We start from the raw sequence: 20,719 nt of genomic DNA on the forward strand, positions 1-20,719 counted from the left end.
CCGTCTTCGCAATGCTTGTGGTTTTCACGCAGAGGTCCATCCATGGTTCGATCCGGAATATGTACAAAATCCTTTGGAAAAGGCCCGTATACAGCCTCAGACGTATCCAGGCCAACAAACCCGATCATGTCCTGTTTGATATATCCAATGAAATCATTTATATTATTGAATTTTCTGTCCCTTTTGACACTTATGTGATTGACAAGATTGAGGAAAAACATGGCAAATATGCAGATCTCGCTTTCGAAATGTCACGCTTGCATCCCAAGTACCAAGTTGTCCGACTCCCCATTGTTCTTGGTGCCTTAGGTTTGGTACCTCCCAATCTGTTGACTGACATTGGGAGAGTAGCCGGGTTTGCTATCTGACAATCTGGGTAATGCAGAAGGCTGCAGTGTTTGGGTGTCTTCACATTCTCCGAAAAGTTCTGCGTGGGTTTGACTAGGCAGCGCTTCCTGGGAGAAGTCCCATTCGCTGTCTCGGCTGCGTGTAGTGGGGGCAAGGGCCCTGAGCTGATGATAAGCCTAACCAGCCAGACAGTGCCAGGATCAGGTACTACTACTACTACTACTACTACTACTACTACTACTACTACTACTACTACTACTACGGCTGACCTTTTCGCACAAGAACAACAGTTAGTATACTACTACTACTGCTGCTGCTGCTGCTGCTGCTGCTGCTACTACTACTACTACTACTACTACTACTACTACTGCTGCTGCTACTACTACTACTACTACTACTACCACTACTACTACTATTACTACTACTACTACGGCTGACCTTTTCGCACAAGAACAGCAGTTAGTATAACCAAACAACGTGTCCATGTACAACCCACAGAATAAACACGTTTTGCACGTGGGAGTGACTGTTTAGATAAAAGTGGACTTATGTTTTCGAGAAACCTTGTTTTTACGAATACTGATAACCCGAAACATCATTAGATTGACATGCTTTCGGTGCTTTTCCAAGCATGGCTTCACAGTTTTCATTTCTAAACCCAAAGGAAATAACCAAATAAATAAATTCAGACCGACTGCTTATGTTTGTAGGACATCCTGTGATTAATAGTGACATGGGTTGGAACAGGTAAATTAACCTGTGATAACAACAGTGTGAATTTTCACCAGATTCGGCATTGAAAAAAATCTCTTTTCGTCGGAAGGTCTTTAAATCCTAGAAATCTTTGATCCGACCGTCACATCCTTTGTGCTGTATAATGAAGGACTCAGTGTACGCCGGTATTAGACAGGTACTGAGTTCACTGCGATTTGCTGCGCATTTGACCTGACCTTTATCTCACATTCAAAACATGAGTGAAACTTAAACATTATGGTTGCGCAGATGACAGTAATTTCTTAAATCCATTTAAAATTGATTAACACATGCTTACGATATGGTCGAAATCGTACAATAGACGCTGAGACGACTTAAGATTATGGAAATGGTTTTGTCGCTTGTATTTGTATTGTTCGTGTCATGTGTAATTTCAATTATTTGGGGGCGAATATATCAGAGGTATTTAACCATGTTCAGTGTAGAAGATGGCGGAGTAATTTCAACAATTGTTAATGTAGTGTTGTGCGTCATATAAACAATCCCAAACGTTTAAAAGGCTAAAGAAATTATGAAAGAAGTGTGAATCGTTCTTCACCACGTCGATCAAAAGATGCAGAAGGGGATACAGAAACGATGATTTGTGACCTACATCTCGTCTCGTTTATCCTTTCGCTCAGGCATCTGTCAGATTTCTTCTCAAGTGCTTTATTGGGCGTCGGTTTTTAAGGTTTTTAATATGCACACTTTCTTGTGTCAGTTAATTATAATTAAATTCTTGATAATGGTTTCGATACTGTAATTAAGGCAATTGTCTAGGTTTCACTGAAGCGTCATATTTCAAATGCTTTACGGCTCGGGAGGTAAATACAACAGCCGCTCATATAAATTGGCAAAATATATAGTTTATATCGGTTACTAAGTGCCGAAATATAAATAATATATAACCTAAATTAAGTAGTGTTGTCATAGTCTATCTATTCTTATGAAAGTTTAAGCTTACGGTTTACCCACAACAGATATTCTTGTTTGAAATCTTCTCTAACTTGATTCCGTCCTTTACCCAGAGAGACCAGGCAAGGGAAAGGAGAGGAAATGTATTATTTACGTTCCACACATTTCCCAGGATCAATTACCAATATGGACAAATTGGAGGCGTTCTTGATTATCCAGACTGACGATGGAAGTGTAGAAGCTTATATAATTCATACTAAGTACTTCATCTTGTATCGAGGCGCACAGTCGATGTACCTCGTGGTTTACAGATCCCCTGACAATAACATTTCAAAAATTTCGAAATCAGAACTTTAACAAAGCAATTTTCAATTTGAATAGAAACCAATATTTTATTTAACAACAATGCATTTAACATACTTTGTCGCTCTTCCGACCCTTTTATCATTTAAGTAAAACAATGCACCTATCTAAAACATAACTGTGGCTTGGGGTGTATTTTAAAAAGCACAAAATTAACATATATATTAAAAGAGACAATATCTGTGAACTAGTGAATAGTGAAGTTATGTTAATCCGGATGGTAACTTTGCTATGGAAATCGTGGTAATTACAAATTTTCCAGGTAAACGGTTGGCATTTAGCTCTGTCCCGTGTTCAATGTATGTGCATAGTAGTCGGCCCTGAGCCGGATTTCCAGATTTAGGATGTTCGGACTAAGGAGGTCTACATTGACTTACTGCCGAGAGTGGAGTCTCGTTCCCTTGGGTTCCAGGAGAGTAATCACAGCAATAACAAAGAGGCACAGTGAGCTTGGTAGTGAATTAAATATGAGGAACCTACATACGTAGAGTATATTGAACGAAACGTAAAGTAGTTGCAGTGTGCGAGAAGTGTTCATGTGCAAACTATCTACCTTAGAGTCATCATACTGACCCCCACCCCACCCAACCCCCATCCCCAACACACACACACATACACACACGCACACACACACACACACACGCACGCACACACGCATACACACACACACGCACACGCACACACACACGCATACACACACACGCACGCACGCGCGCGCGCATACACACACACACACACATACACGCATACACACACACACACACACACACACACACACACACACACACACACACACACACACACACACACACACGCACACACACGCACACACATACCTCCCTCCACCGCTCCTCACACCTACCTGCTCACGCACCCACACCCGTTAAGATCCCGGTACGAATTGGTCTTCGGTCTTATCATTTGGATGGACTTGGATGATAAGTGTCATCGTAGCCTGTATTGAGATTCAGTAGAGGTTCATTGCATTGTATTTGGACAATGGTAAGTTTCAGGAGTGTAGTACTATTTTGTGTAATTATATAAGAGGAGCGTTCGCGTGCCTGTCTCATCTCACATTTCATCTGATATTACATCAAGACCATCTTTCGTGTGATGATCACTTTTCACCCTGATTCCCAGCCTTCGCCTATCTCGGATGCTTACCCACTGTTGCGACGAGATGATTATTTTTCTTGTCATTGTCATTACCACTGCTCTCACATTTTATACTGCCATTGAATATTGTACTTCCACTCTATTGTGTACTGCTATTGTAATTGCTGTACAGTAATTTGTATTGATTTGTAAGCCAAGTAAATTTGGTAAATACAATTGTTGATTGTATACCATTTGTTGTTTGTGTGTTGGTTTCACACTAAATTCTTTTACTTACAGATTTCTGGGTTAACATATTGTTTCAATTTGGGAATCGACAAGTAACATCATGATGTCAATCACTGAATTGTCTGGTTCAGACTCGATTATTAACAGCTGCGCGCGGCGTCAAACGATCTACAAACAAAGCTGAGCTATCCCATATATTAATAAAGTGAGTTAATGTTGAAGGGACCATTGATACTAAGTCAACGATTTCCTGCTTCAATACCTATATTCAACAAAGCGGTAAACATTTCCAATATGCTTATTTCTTCAAGCTGTGCTCTCGCCGCCTCAAATGACACGATGTTACGCTCAGCGTTGACGCCCTCTTCCTTAACTCGGTGCGTAATAAAATATCTTTGAATATTATATTAACAACGTGTCTTTAACCCGTTCACTCTGTGAACCATAAACTATCCTTTAAGAGGTTCTGTTTACAAATTGTTTATGTTAAGCTTTTGACAAAAAATATTATGTAGGATGATATCTGGGTTTAAAAGTATCGGGTTATGGGAAACGCATTGTGTTCTCCCATTTAAGTAGAAACTCCCAAATGGTAAAATGAATATAAAAATAATCCCACCCTGTAATTTGATTAAACATTTAAGATTAACATATATTCAATGCACGTTCTTGGTATTATATGTTGGGCAATTACGTCGTTATTGCCTTCTGAGGTGTAACTAAAAAGGCAGAATATTCCTGACAATACAGCTTGCGAAATTTAAATTTGCATCACTGTTTTTTACATGAAGTGAAACAAATCCTATCGCATAATCTAAGTATCAAGTATACCACAACCGCATGCTGATGTTCCAATTCGTGCTCCTTGCAAAGATAGGAATCAATTGCAGCCCCGTCAAGCAGAAGGTGGGCCAGTTAACGTCAGCAGTAGTAAAATTGATCAGCGTCTATTGCAAGCGGGGCAGTTGTAGCGCTCATGTTATGGACGACGTTATGTCGTGTAGGCGATACCCTGCTTTGTAATGATCAATTTTAAATATTATCAGTTTATGTTTTTTTGTTCATATACTGTATTTTTTTATCTTCATTTGGTGTCTTGACCATGCATTTACAGTAAATACCGAAATGTATCTGTTGTATGTGCCACGCCATTGTGCAGGAAATCCATTCGCTTGTCCATCTGTCCGTACGTTTGTTCGTTCGTTCGTTCCTGCGCGTTCGTTCGTTAGAACGTGAAGTCACTATTTCTTTCGTACTTTACGAGTTACAGATGGGGTTGTCCTCTCGCTGAGAAGGTGTTATCGATCCCGATGCAGGCCAACCACGGGTCAATAGTGTGAGCATCACTATAGGGTGTCAGGGTAACACTGCGAGATTTCGATTATTAATATTTGAGTGACCGTTGTCAAAACCGAGGTTACCATATAGCTGCACCTGGGTTCATATGATTCAGCCTGAGTCAAACAGTGTTTAGTAAGAATAACTTAGAGCAGTACAGGAAATGATACGCATAAATTGCAACCTAAGATAAAAATACAAAATGGATGTCAGGAGAGGTGAGGTGAAATTTTGTTTAACGTCGCGTCCAAAATTATTGCACTTATATGTGTGTGTGGGATGCTTGTACTAGTCCGGACTGATGCTAATTTATAATGCTAGCTCACTGAGATACCATGCCGCAGTTTAACATGAATACCCCACTTAGACACAGTATACTGACTCCGAGCCGACGAGTCCTTGTTTTAGCCGAGCGCCAGACAGGGTAACAACAAGTACCATCTTTTAACGTCTTTTGGGATCGAACCCCTGACCCTCCGCTCTCCGGGCGGACGCTCTACCACTAGACCACGGAGGCTGTCTTCAGGAGAAGAAAAAACACAACAGTCATGTGTACTGCTACAACACTACTAGGAAAGGCTAAAAAGTGTTTCAGTTTTTGACAATGTCATTGTACACTGTCTATTTAATACATGTAAAACGACCAGAAAGTTCCAAATTAACGCGTACACGTGAAACATCAGAGATACAATATCATCATCAAAGTTGCATTATTGTTTCTAAAGTATTTATATCAACAATCGAAAGTTAAATTTCCATGAAGTATATGAAAATACACATATACTATCAATACCTAGATAATTATATTTTTTTAAATGTTAAAATCAACAAATGGAACAAAATATCCAAAACGGCGACGTCATGTAGCCAGACTACAGCACCACAGAGCTTCAGTAGTGAGGCGTAAATCCAGTAACATTTGCAAAAACCGGTCAACCAAGGTCAACTTGGGTTATACATTGGTCAATACGGGTTGACCAGGGTCGTCCAGGGTTTTAAAATTCAAACAACAGAAACATCCTGGGTGTATTTAACGCCGCTTTTAACAGTATTGCAGTTACATCACGTTGTGTCCGCTCCATGTTGGATAGAAGCGCAACGTGGTGGTAGACATTTGCAGCTTTGGTGATACCGATGAGAATTGGTATGGGCTGACGGGTCAAAGATCATAATCGCGAATTCGAATTGAAACAAGGATCCTTGCGCATCTAAGGGACGCAAACATGCACAGCGAATTTGGGCGTCAAAGAACATTGTGCTAAGAATGGTTCCAATTGTCATTGAGAGGAATACAATCGATTTATGTCAAATTCAGCCTACGTTTTAGGGTAACAAGAATGTCGTGATATCAAAGCTTAGAAATACGTTTATTCGAGATTGAAATTAAATGATGATTTGGTCACAAAATTGTTATTAATTTTCTGTTATGATATGTATTGAATATACTGACCGGTTTTGTTTTTCTCTGAATTTTCACAATTCTGCTTGGTTAAAGTTTTTATCTTCGACGGTGCGCCTTTGGTCATGCGTCAGTGAATACGCAATCGATACGAACTAAGAATACACTCATGATAGGCAGTCGTGATAACAGGAGCATATGCTGAACCATTTGAGAGGGGAGAGATATTTGTACTAAGTGACTGTACTTCACATGTAACGTTTAATTGAAGAAACGGGCGGTCGTTTGTAAACACGGAACACTTGCTCTATTTCATTCTCAATACGATTTTCAGATATGATTATATCAATGAAACACCCTCACTACCAACACCATTTCCTGTTTTCACAACAGTGCGATTAATTAGAAGCATATAATGACGTGATTTAGCCTATTTCGTCGCCATGCAAACTCTCATGAAATTGACAAAAAGACATCTGCCCAGCAGAGCAGAAAATGCACCGCTCTCTTTCTGTCAAAATCTCCGCCTATTGATTTTTATAACGAAGCCGATTTTTTCTATTTTCTGATGTTTAAAACATGCATTCTGTTCAATTACAGTGTATAAATGTATCTGCACCCATGTGTCCCTCCCCCGCAATTTTCAAATCTGCGGAAAAAATATCAATGACAATTTGACTGTGTTGAGGTTGCGGAAGACGTGATCCGCCTACATGTTATGTTAAGCGAACAGTGTTCGGCCTCAATGCTGGAGGACACTTTGAATGGACTGCGTGCCGCTTTTGTGCAACTTCATGTTTTAAAATGCCGTGAAATCTCACTATTAAGTGCATTTTGCATTCATAGTCTCTCCTGTCATACAAAACTTAGTGAAAATTGTGAATGAAAGGTTTTGTGCTTCAGACTTCACCTGCCTTGTACGTTCTGAGAAGATAGCGTGAGCCTCGTGCCATTCATGTATCCCTTTCTTTGTTGGTTCATTTGTCCGTTCATTCATTCCTTCGTTCACGCAGTCGTTCTTTCAGTCCTTTTATAGCGTTCTTTCAAACCATGTGAACTTACCCATCCACACATAAACAAGCGTTTATACATATTCTCACAAAATGAGACGTGCATTTTATGTCTTGACAATCTGTGTTTTGTAATTGTGTAATTTGTTTTGAAAATTTATCCCTAAATGTGTCATTCATGGTGTTGTTTTACGTTTTACTTTAGTAAACCTGAGCTGACCACCTAAATTTTCCGAATGTTTACCAGCTACACATACGTAAAGAAAGGTGGGTGCACCGCTGCACCTTCTTCTTTCCCTTCTAGATGTAGCTTGTCATTTGCCGGGATGGTTACTGGGAAAGATTAATTTAATGAATAAACTTGTAATTAATGCCTACATACTGTGAATTCTTCACCACTGAAGTTCAATAAGTACATTCATCTCAACTGCCAGACAAAAGAAAATATACACCGATGTTTGTGGCTAAAACTGAAACAAACACGAAATGGTTATTCGATGGTAATGTATTTGATACGGGTATCATAGTTGTGTTTTGGACCTTTAGTTTGCAGAGTTTCGGCGACTGTTTCAGCCTTGTTTTTGATAACGATTGTATTTTCATGTACGAAATCCAGTTTTTCAGTGTATACTTTCTTTTGCCCAGCTTTTTAGTACCTAGAAGATAAGTTATTTTTTGAAATTATATAAATATGTTTCTGATATATCTCTTAATTTTTTCTAAAATAGTTTACCGTGTCAAGGCCCTGACCGCAAGGTTCAATAAACTAAAAACAGAAAAAAACACATTTCTGACCTAAACAGGTGGCATATAAAATACGACGTCAAGATAGCTTCTAAAAAAAATCATTATAATTTGTCTGTGGACTGGCAAAATTTCCTTTTCAAACAATCCATTGTTACGTGTCGATTTTTTAAATATATTGTTTTACATGTCAGTTCCATTACAATAATATATTACATAAGGTCAAGTCATCAAACGAAATATTACATGTAGTTATAAATTGTTTAAGAAGCGTGTTAACGTCGTCTTGTATTACGAATGCGTGGTGAATAATGAACCACCCGTGTTATGAATGAAAGCGGCAAGTCGAAACGAAACGAAAAGAGGGCAGGCAAAGGTCATCTCACTGGCGGCCACCTATTGCCACCCGTCAGGTTCTTGCATCAAGGTACATGCGTTTAACAATAAAATATTAATTTGGACAATTGTGCGTATTTGACAAATTATGTGTCGTTCCATTTTATGACATGAAAAGTTTAAGAGCTATTGGCTCCAGTTAATTTATGATATTTGGCCTCGTAAATGGCGGTTTTATATTGTACAAGTAACCAAGAAATATCAATATCAATAATTAATGGTGGTATATTCCTTTTGAACAGCTGCTAATTAAACATTGCCATATCGTTTTCAACAGTGCCTTGTCGCAAAACAGATGCAATTATTTTTACAAAATCAAGTAAAATATATTAGTACTAGTTATCCTTTGCGTATATATAAAATACCAACATGATTACTTTACTGATTATATCTAGTGAATCTTTGATTTAGTAGACGAAAGAAGGTGGCAGGAGGGCGTGTAGGGTGGGGCGATGACTCAGGTAAGTGGGTAGTAGAGTGAGGGGAGTGTATGACAGTGTCTGGGGAAAGTTGCCAATAGTTCGACAAATGTGTATGACACTGTGAAAGGTAAAAAAACAGTGTGGCAAGATCTGAGGTTAGTTAGCGTCTATGAACGTGTCTGAGGTAAGTTGGTTGAAGGGGAGAGAGGCGCGCGTCTGAACGTGTCTCAGGCTAGTTTGAAGTATGGAGAGTGGGGCGTCTATGAACGTGGCTGAGGCTAGTTTGAAGTTTGGAGAGAGGGGCGTCTGTGAACGTGGCTGAGGTAAGTTGGTATTTTGGAGAGAGGGGATTGTATGAACTTGTCTGAGGTAGGTTGGTAGTATGGAGAGTGGAGCGTGTATGAACGTGTCTAAGTTAGGTTGGTAGTATGGAGAGTGGGGCGTGTATGAAAGTGCCTGAGGTAAGTTTGAAGTATGGAGATTGGGCGTGTATGAAAGTGCCTGAGGCAAGTTTGAAGTATGGAGAGTGGACCGTGTATGAAAGTGCCTGAGGTAAGTTTGAAGTATGGTTAGTGGAGCGTGTATGAAAGTGCCTGAGGTAAGTTTGAAGTATGGAGATTGGGGCGTGTATGAACGTGTCTAAGGTAGGTTGGTAGTATGGAGAGTGGGGCGTGTATGAAAGTGCCTGAGGTAAGTTTGAAGTATGAAAAGTGGAACGTGTATGAAAGTGTCTGAAACTAGTTTGAAGTATGGAGAGTGGAGCGTGTATGAAAGTGCCTGAGGTAAGTTTGAAGTATGGAAAGTGGAACGTGTATGAAAGTGTCTGAGGCTAGTTTGAAGTATGGAGAGTGGGGCGTGTATGAAAGGGCCTGAGGTAAGTTTGAAGTACGGAGAGTGGGGCGTGTATGAAAGTGCCTGAGGTAAGTTTGAAGTATGGAGAGTGGGGCGTGTATGAAAGTGTCTGAGGCTAGTTTGAAGTATGGAAAGTGGAGCGTGTATGAAAGTGCCTGAGGCTAGTTTGAAGTATGGAGATTGGGGCGTGTATGAAAGTGTCTGAGGTAAGTTTGAAGTATTGAGAGTGGGGCGTGTATGAACGTGTCTGAGCCTAGTTTTTAGTATGGAGAGTGGAGAGTGTATGAAAGTGTTGGAGGTAAGGTTGTATTTTGAAGAGTGGAGCTTGTGTGGACGTGTCTGAGGTAAGTTTGAAGTATGGAGAGTGCGGTGTCTATGAAGGTGCCTGAGGTAAGATGGTAGCATGGAGAGTGGAGCGTGTATGAACGTGTCTGAGGCGAGTTTCTAGTATGGAGAGTGGGGCGTCTATGAACGTGTCTGAGGCTAGTTTAAAGTATGGAGAGTGTGGCGTCTATGAACGTGTCTGAGGTAAGTTGGAAGCATGAGGAGGGGGGCGTCTATGAACGTGACTGAGGTAAGTTGGTAGCATGGGGAGTGGAGCGTGTCTGAACGTGTCTGAGGCTAGTTTGAAGTATGGAGAGTGCGGCGTGTATGAACGTGCCTGAGGTAAGATGGTAGTATGGAGAGTTGAGCGTGTATGAAAGTGCCTGAGGCTAGTTTGTGGTATGGAGAGTGGGGCGTGTATGAACGTGCTTGAGGTAAGTTGGTATTTGGGAGACAGACGATTGTATGGACGTGTCTGAGGTTAGTGTGTAGTATGAAGAGAAGGGCTTGAATGAACGTGTCTGAGGTAAGTTGGTAGTATGGAGAGTAGGGCGTATATGAACGTGTCTGAGATAAGTTGGTATTTGGGAGACAGGGGATTGTATGGACGTGTCTGAGGTAAGTGTGTTGTATGAAGAGAAGGGTGTGTATGAACGTGTCTGAGGTAGGTTGGTAGTATGGAGAGTAGGGCGTGTATGAACGTGTCTGAGGTAAGATGGTAGCATGGACAGTGGGGCGTGTATGGACGTGTCTGAGGCGAGTTTCTAGTATGGAGAGTGGTGCGTCTATGAACCTGTCTGAGGTAAGATGGTAGCATGGAGAGTGAAGCGTGTATGAACGTGTCTGAGGTAAGATGGTAGCATGGACAGTGGGGCGTGTCTGAACGTGTCTGAGGCGAGTTTCTAGTATGGAGAGTGGGGCGTGTATGAAAGTGCCTGAGGCAAGTTTGAAGTATGGAGAGTGGACCGTGTATGAAAGTGCCTGAGGTAAGTTTGAAGTATGGTTAGTGGAGCGTGTATGAAAGTGCCTGAGGTAAGTTTGAAGTATGGAGATTGGGGCGTGTATGAACGTGTCTAAGGAAGGTTGGTAGTATGGAGAGTGGGGCGTGTATGAAAGTGCCTGAGGTAAGTTTGAAGTATGAAAAGTGGAACGTGTATGAAAGTGTCTGAAACTAGTTTGAAGTATGGAGAGTGGAGCGTGTATGAAAGTGCCTGAGGTAAGTTTGAAGTATGGAAAGTGGAACGTGTATGAAAGTGTCTGAGGCTAGTTTGAAGTATGGAGAGTGGGGCGTGTATGAAAGTGTCTGAGGCTAGTTTGAAGTATGGAAAGTGGAGCGTGTATGAAAGTGCCTGAGGTAAGTTTGAAGTATGGTTAGTGGAGCGTGTATGAAAGTGCCTGAGGTAAGTTTGAAGTATGGAGATTGGGGCGTGTATGAAAGTGTCTAAGGTAGGTTGGTAGTATGGAGATTGGGCGTGTATGAAAGTGCCTGAGGCAAGTTTGAAGTATGGAGAGTGGACCGTGTATGAAAGTGCCTGAGGTAAGTTTGAAGTATGGTTAGTGGAGCGTGTATGAAAGTGCCTGAGGTAAGTTTGAAGTATGGAGATTGGGGCGTGTATGAACGTGTCTAAGGTAGGTTGGTAGTATGGGGAGTGGGGCGTGTATGAAAGTGCCTGAGGTAAGTTTGAAGTATGAAAAGTGGAACGTGTATGAAAGTGTCTGAAACTAGTTTGAAGTATGGAGAGTGGAGCGTGTATGAAAGTGCCTGAGGTAAGTTTGAAGTATGGAAAGTGGAACGTGTATGAAAGTGTCTGAGGCTAGTTTGAAGTATGGAGAGTGGGGCGTGTATGAAAGGGCCTGAGGTAAGTTTGAAGTACGGAGAGTGGGGCGTGTATGAAAGTGCCTGAGGTAAGTTTGAAGTATGGAGAGTGGGGCGTGTATGAAAGTGTCTGAGGCTAGTTTGAAGTATGGAAAGTGGAGCGTGTATGAAAGTGCCTGAGGCTAGTTTGAAGTATGGAGATTGGGGCGTGTATGAAAGTGTCTGAGGTAAGTTTGAAGTATTGAGAGTGGGGCGTGTATGAACGTGTCTGAGCCTAGTTTTTAGTATGGAGAGTGGAGAGTGTATGAAAGTGTTGGAGGTAAGGTTGTATTTTGAAGAGTGGAGCTTGTGTGGACGTGTCTGAGGTAAGTTTGAAGTATGGAGAGTGCGGTGTCTATGAAGGTGCCTGAGGTAAGATGGTAGCATGGAGAGTGGAGCGTGTATGAACGTGTCTGAGGCGAGTTTCTAGTACGGAGAGTGGGGCGTCTATGAACGTGTCTGAGGCTAGTTTAAAGTATGGAGAGTGTGGCGTCTATGAACGTGTCTGAGGTAAGTTGGAAGCATGAGGAGGGGGGCGTCTATGAACGTGTCTGAGGTAAGTTGGTAGCATGGGGAGTGGAGCGTGTCTGAACGTGTCTGAGGCTAGTTTGAAGTATGGAGAGTGCGGCGTGTATGAACGTGCCTGAGGTAAGATGGTAGTATGGAGAGTTGAGCGTGTATGAAAGTGCCTGAGGCTAGTTTGTGGTATGGAGAGTGGGGCGTGTATGAACGTGCTTGAGGTAAGTTGGTATTTGGGAGACAGACGATTGTATGGACGTGTCTGAGGTTAGTGTGTAGTATGAAGAGAAGGGCTTGAATGAACGTGTCTGAGGTAAGTTGGTAGTATGGAGAGTAGGGCGTATATGAACGTGTCTGAGATAAGTTGGTATTTGGGAGACAGGGGATTGTATGGACGTGTCTGAGGTAAGTGTGTTGTATGAAGAGAAGGGTGTGTATGAACGTGTCTGAGGTAGGTTGGTAGTATGGAGAGTAGGGCGTGTATGAACGTGTCTGAGGTAAGATGGTAGCATGGACAGTGGGGCGTGTATGGACGTGTCTGAGGCGAGTTTCTAGTATGGAGAGTGGTGCGTCTATGAACCTGTCTGAGGTAAGATGGTAGCATGGAGAGTGAAGCGTGTATGAACGTGTCTGAGGTAAGATGGTAGCATGGACAGTGGGGCGTGTCTGAACGTGTCTGAGGCGAGTTTCTAGTATGGAGAGTGGGGCGTCTATGAACGTGTCTGAGGCTAGTTTAAAGTATGGAGAGTGTGGCGTCTATGAACGTGTCTGAGGTAAGTTGGTAGCATGAGGAGGGGGGCGTCTATGAACGTGTCTGAGGTAAGTTGGTAGCATGGGGAGTGGAGCGTGTCTGAACGTGTCTGAGGCTAGTTTGAAATATCGAGAGTGCGGCGTGTATGAACGTGCCTGAGGTAAGATGGTAGTATGGAGAGTTGAGCGTGTATGAAAGTGCCTGAGGCTAGTTTGTGGTATGGAGAGTGGGGCGTGTATGAACGTGCTTGAGGTAAGTTGGTATCTGGGAGACAGGGGATTGTATGGACGTGTCTGAGGTTAGTGTGTAGTATGAAGAGAAGGGCTTGGATGAACGTGTCTGAGGTAAGTTGGTAGCATGGAGAGTAGGGCGTATATGAACGTGTCTGAGATAAGTTGGTATTTGGGAGACAGGGGATTGTATGGACATGTCTGAGGTTAGTGTGTAGTATGAAGAGAAGGTCGTGTATGAACGTGTCTGAATTGAGTTGGTGGTATGGAGAGAGGGGCTTGTATGAACGTGTCTGAGGTAAGTTTGTGGTATGGAAATTGGGCTTGTATGAACGTGTCTCTTGTATGTTTGTGGTATGGAAATTGGGCTTGTTTGAACGTGTCTGCGGTAAGTTGGTAGTATGAAGAGAAGGGCTTGTATGAACGTTTCTGAAGCAAGTTGGCAGTGGGAAGTGGAAGGACGTGCATGAACGTGTCTGAGGTAAGTTGTTATAATGAAGAGAGGGCCGTGGGGGACAAAGTCTGAGATAAAAAACACTTGGCCAATACTTTTCTTATCATTGAATTACAGAATATTTTATCACCAACACCCTCAGTACCAATTTTACATTTTATGTTTCCGTACCCTTTTTAACACTCTATCTATCTACTTTTTGAAAAGCGTCTCGATGCTGGACACAGGTAACACAGCTGAAAACACATATCCATTTTATGCAACAAGATATATGTTGATCTTTGTCCCTTTATGTCAGCAATATGCATGCTACATCCCATCAGTTCACGCTCGCTTGCTGCGACAACACCTGTTTTTTCCCTTTAAGTTCAATTCCTCATCAATGATTCAATCTTTCTTCATACCAAGTCTTTTCCAGTGTATGTGTGTCTAACCCGTGGCCTAACCTCTATTTAAACCAGTACTCCACTTAATGAAATATGTAACATTCACGGCGTACCTCAGTTCCCATCGACACACACCTTTAACCCGAGATTTAAACCCTTTCCCCAAATATTTCGAAGCATAGAAATGACGGGGCATCGTATGTTTTATTCAAGGATAGCCTGCCATGACATTTCACTGCTGTCATCGCGACCTTTGACCGCCAGCCTCCCATCTGTCTGAAGACCCATCCGAGCGGGATGTCTTTGAAAAGCCGATACGGTGTTGCTGGGTTAATTTCGATTTCACACCGTCAACCTGGTTCTTGTAGCCATTAAGCGTTTATTGGTCCAGAATCATTGTCAACGTTATTGTGAGATGAACAGTTCCTGCTGGGCCCTTCGTATCGTTCGCCGGTCACACATCACGGCTTTCGTATACTTCATGTGGCGATGAAATGATAACTTTTGAACAGAACTGATTGTAAGTGAATAAACAAAACGTGTCTGTTTTCTATACCGTTTTCCTAATACGTGCGATACAATGTATTAAATTATCAAACTGCTTCAACCATCATAGAAACTGAGAAATGTCACTGTACTTCTACACGGTAGAGATGATTTATGAGATTTAGCGATTCTCTATGGGGTAAAGTAATTGTGTGACAGGTTTTTGTTATTTTGTATCCAAAAGATGTAAATTTACACCTGTATCTAACTTTATTTTTATTTGAGTGTGTATATATAATTATTTATATCTTTTCAAGTCGTTTTAAGGATATTCTTTTTAATCATTATTATTTTTAATAATAATATTGTGTAAGACGCAGATAGTTTATCTGTGTGAACACATATTATGTTATGCATGCATCCTACGAGTGAGAAATAATAATAATAATAATAATGATAAAAATAATAATAATAATAAAAATAATAATTTACCAATTAATGATTAATTATTTAGTTAATTTACCAATTAATAATTTTCCAATTATGATGGGAGGGCGTTGTTTGATTAATGTGGAGGTTTTTCATGATAGAATTCTTGTGTGCACTTTTGCACACATCTATTTGTCTGATGATCCTCTTGTGAAGCATGTCAAGACTCATGATGAAAACAAGGCATTCCACAATTTTCTAAAACGAGCCAAGGATGTGGGACATAATCTCAATGTCGGTGTTGATTTTGTTGATGGTACTGTACTGCTGGACGGTACAGCGATGAGTGTCAACCAAGCGAGGTGCCATATTAAATCGGCCCATACTCAGTTTTTCAAGGAGAGGCTTTCTGAAAGACCACTGCATCGAATTTATGTGCAGTGTGTTGAGAAGGTAAGCAATCCTGCAGAGTCCTTCACTTGGATGAAGTCGTCTGGCCTGAAAAGTGAAACAGAAGGCTTTCTGTTCGGTGCTAAGGACCAGTCACTTCCACCCTGAAACCGTCAATGTGTGATTTTGCATCAAAATGTGAATATGAAATGTAGATTATGTAATGAATTTAATGAGACTGTCAAACACATTGTGAGTGGATGCCCAGCTTTGGCACAGACATAGTATCTTAAGCGACATGATGGGGTGGCTCTATCATTTTATTACCGTCTTCGCCATGCTTGTGGTTATGACACAGAGGTCCATCCATGGTACGACCCGGAATATGTAGAGGGCGTCATGGAAAATGATAAATACAAAATCCTTTGGAATAGGCCCGTATACAGCCTCAGACATATCCAGGCCAACAAACCTGATCTTTTTGATAAATCCAATGAAATCATTTATATCATTGAATTTTCTGTCCCTTTTGACAAGAAAAAATGGCAAATATACACACCTCGCTTTCGCTTGGATCCCAAGTACCAAGTTGTCCGACTCCCCATTGTTCTTGGTGCCTTAGGTTTGGTACCTCCCAATCTGTTGACTGACATTGGGAGAATAGCCGAGTTTGCTAACAGGAATACAGCCCTTCTGACAATATGGGTAATGCAGAAGGCTGCAGTGTTGGGGAGTCTTCACATTCTGCGAAAAGAAGTCCCATACGCTGTGAGAAATCCCATTCGCTGCCTAGGCTGCGTGTAGAGGGGACACGGGCCTTGAGCTGACAATGAGCCTAACTAGCCTGATTGTGCAGAGTAATGTAGAAGGCTGCAGTGTTGTGGGGTCTTCAAACTCTTCGAAAAGTTATTGGTCGGTTCGACAAGGCAGAACTTCCTCGGAGATTCCATTTCGCTGTGGACAAGGTCCATCTTTTACTCTTCTGAATGTTTTGGTACTGATCGTCTTACGTGATTAAAACTTTCCTACGTACAGTGTTAAAGGCTATAGCTCCAGATTCACATTTTCTTGGTACAGGCTACAGTGTCCCCAACTCACTGGCCCCGTCACCCCGCTTTCCAGACCGTCACTGCCACGAATGTCATCACAAGGACACAACTACGTAGTCATGATTCGTTAAACCGAACACTTTCTAATCTGGGTGCTTTAACTGGGAACGGTATCGTCGATTTTAAGGGAGAAATATGTCTAAGTTATTCAACTCTGCTTTCACTTTACCGAATAATGTAAAAGATACTTTAACCTGGCATTGATGATATTGATGAAATTCCAAGGTGTAGGCTTAATGCATTTTAGTAATAGTACATTGGGGCTGAAGTGAAGCCAGTGCTTAGAGAGTCAAAATATATATTTCAAATTTATATTTGAAGTAAATGTTGTTTGTTTTCAGACTGTTCCGAGAAACTCCATGGTCCAGATATATACACTTTGTACGAGTGGTTATAGCCATGAGGCGTTTCAGGTGTGTTGAAGATGGTATTGCAAAACCAAAATGTCTTTTACGAATTCTGTCTTGAGTGGACTGCCGACGGCGCTAACGGGGCAACAGTTTTGTAAACAGAGTTCCGCAGCCGTGATTTTGAATGTGTGATTCGTCCTGATTGTGAGTATGCAACCCATGCTTGCCGTAAAAGGCGAGTATGCTTGTCGTAAGAGGCGACTAACGGGATCGGGTGATCACGCTCGCTGACTTGGTTGATGCGTGTCATCGTATCCCAATTGCGGGGATCGATGCTCATGATGTCGATCACTTGGTTGTCTGGTCCAGACTCGATTATTTACATATAGCATGAATAGCATGAATATTGCTGGGCGCGGTGTTAAACAACAAACAAGACAAACATTCATATCTGCAGGTCTGATTGAGGTAGCGTAAAAACTTAGAAATTTTACTGTTTGTATCCCATGAATTCGATTATGCAAACAAAATGAATAATGGTGATCATGATGATGATGACGACGACGAACACAATGAGGATGGCGAGGATGAGGATGAGGATGAGGATGATGCTATCAGGAATTATTGGTATAACCAACCTGCCAACACAAAGGAGTTGATCGTACATTGATATTACATTCAATGAATTATTTGAATCCATTTACCAGGAGGCACACTCCTGAGTCTCCAAGCTTATTAAAAAGTCAAATTAGTAGGGAAAAACGCTTATTCTATTGATAAAAATAAGTTATGGAAATATTTTGATAATTCACATAACAGGCAGTCGCGATGTTATATTTTATTGATTCAAAAGTCATTGTAATTCAAATATATTTCGTTTTAATGTGTCAAGTCAAAATAAAATATTAAAATGTATCAGTTTATTTTCCTACGTCACAAAATGGATATTAACAAACATTAGATCAATAGCTGTTCCGGGTTGGGCGTGTTATATCGTCACCATATCGTGGGGGTCCGTGCTAATGAGGTGGTGAGGTGAGGTGAAATGGGGTTTAACGTCGCGTCCAAGATTATTGCACTTATTTAGCGAGGTGCATGTACGTGTGTGTGTGTGTGTGTGGCTGCTTGTACTAGCCCGGACTGATGCCGATTTATAGTGCTAGCTCACTGAGATATCACTGAGTATACTGAATACCCCACTCAGACACAGTATACTGACTCCGAGCCGACCAGTCCTTGTTTTAGCTCCTTAATGCCGAGCGCCAGACAGGGTAACAACATGTACCATCTTTTAACGTCTTGGTATGACGCGGTCTGGGATCGAACCCCGGACCTTCCGCTTTTCGGGCGGACGCTCTACCACTAGACCACGGAAGCGGTCGGTTTCTCAGGAACACGGATAGTGTTTAACTGCTTTTATTTAACAATCATTTTCTAACAGAGCAGTATGGTATCATTTTTGCGCATGTTATACATGGATACAAAATCATCAAACCATATAATTCACAGGTAGGATTAAGATTCACGTATGAGTGACTCATCTTTCATAATTTGACGTCAAGGTTTAGATGTAATCAGTACCATGACTGACACCGAGACCGGAAGGAGGGAGCCCCTGACGCGTCATATTAAAATACGCTAAATGGTACTTGTTGTTACCCTGACTAGCGTTCGGCATTATCGGGATAAAACAAGGACTCGTCGTCTCGGAGTCAGTACACTGTGTCTGAGTGGGGTATCCACGTTAAACTGCGGCATGGTATCTCGGCTAATGAAGTGAACTAATCTTGAAAGCGACGTTTAACACATCATTTCCCCTCACCTTACCACAGACCGCCTCCGTGGTCTAGTGGTAGAGCGTCCGCCCTAAAAGCGGAAGGTCCGGGGTTCGATCCCCGACCGCGTCATACTAAAAGACGTTAAAGATGGTACTTGTTGTTACCCTGTCTGGCGCTCGGCATTGAGGGGCTAAAACAAGGACAGGTCGGCTCGGAGTCAGTATACTGTGTCTGAGTGGGGTATTCATGTTAAACTGCGGCATGGTATCTCAGTGTACTAACAGTTCAAATCGGCAACAGTCCGGACTAGTACAAGCAGCTCCATACACTACATAAGTGCAATAATCTTGGACGCGACGTTAAACCCCATTTCACCTCACCTCACCTCACTTCACCTCACCTCACCACAGTCAGCTATCAATGATATGCCTGGTACATATAAATTATAACGTTTTAATATTTTACGAATATTAAATAAAAATTCCAAGCTTTCAAATAATCAATGTGTTGTAAACAATGACCGTGATATTAATAATGCAAAGCCGCGGTCCGAACAGGTATTGCATTTGTTTGTATAACGAGGGATGAAAAAGAAAAAGAAGATAAAGGGTATCTGATGAACAAAGGCAAGTGACCTAGGGTCACACATGTAGCTTCGCCACCCATATGGTCACCGCCAAAACTATTCTGAGAGGCCAGTAAACAACCCTTTGCTCTGATTTCGATGACTTCAGAAGATATCGCATTGTCACTTACACGCTCGGGTGCACACCCGAAAGGAGTTAACCGAATAACGCCAGCACCGCACGTCGAATCAAGCTGTCTTCTAAAGACCACGTGACATAATTCAACAGCAGCTGGCTTCAAGATTGTATATGGTATTTTCCCGCAAAATTGCAGCTCGGAGAAGTGGGCGGGAATCGGCGCCTTAAGCTGTTGTGCAGGATTTATTATGAAAACAATACTAAATACTTTAACATTAGTCGCCCCTATAGCACTGTGCTTACGCGAGTCCGAGGGTTGAAAAGACGAAAGAGCTGTTGCGCGAAAGATCGTTATGCGCAACATGTGTCGGCCATGTTAACTGAAAGTGACTCGTAAAATTTGTCAATCAGACGGTTTGGGGAAAGGAATATATCTTTAAATTTGAGACAAATCACTTTGACGCTTTTGTAAAGCTTGGGTCTAAAGCCGATACCGCTATTATTTGAGTTGGTAACTACTTCCGACTGTTGCCACGTGCTTGGGCGGTTTGAACAAGCATAATACGACAACATCTAGCCCAGTGAAATAGTGAGAATTGATGCCTAATAATTCGGTATTAATTACACACCTGTCGTGTGTGTGGAGTTCTAATGTTTGCATTCTGGACAAAAGGGGCGATTCTGAATGCACGCGGGTGATATTCTACTCCACATTAGCACAATAGTAAGTGTGACTGTCTTTCCAAGAAAATGAGATCAGTTTGATTTCGGAAATCCGGAACGAATGAGTAGGGGACGTGATCATTACCAGTCACAAGGTGGGGCACGTGTTTGTTTTGACTTCGTGAAAACAAATTGAAAAAAAAGCTACATTTATTTTTGTGTGGGGTCTAGATTGGAGCGAGTTTGTTAATGAGTAAAAATGTGTCAAGAATGTAAGCACATAGTGAGTGAGTTTTGTTTAACGCCGCTTTGAACAGTATTTCAGTCATATCACGGCGTGTCAGATTAATATGAGAGGAAAGCCCGAAGCGATGGAGATATATGACGTTTACTACCCTGGTTAAACC

This window comes from Haliotis rufescens, unplaced genomic scaffold (genome assembly GCF_023055435.1).
Source record: "Haliotis rufescens isolate VD_foot unplaced genomic scaffold, xgHalRufe1.0.p SCAF_8, whole genome shotgun sequence".
Taxonomy (NCBI): Eukaryota; Metazoa; Mollusca; class Gastropoda; order Lepetellida; family Haliotidae; genus Haliotis; species Haliotis rufescens.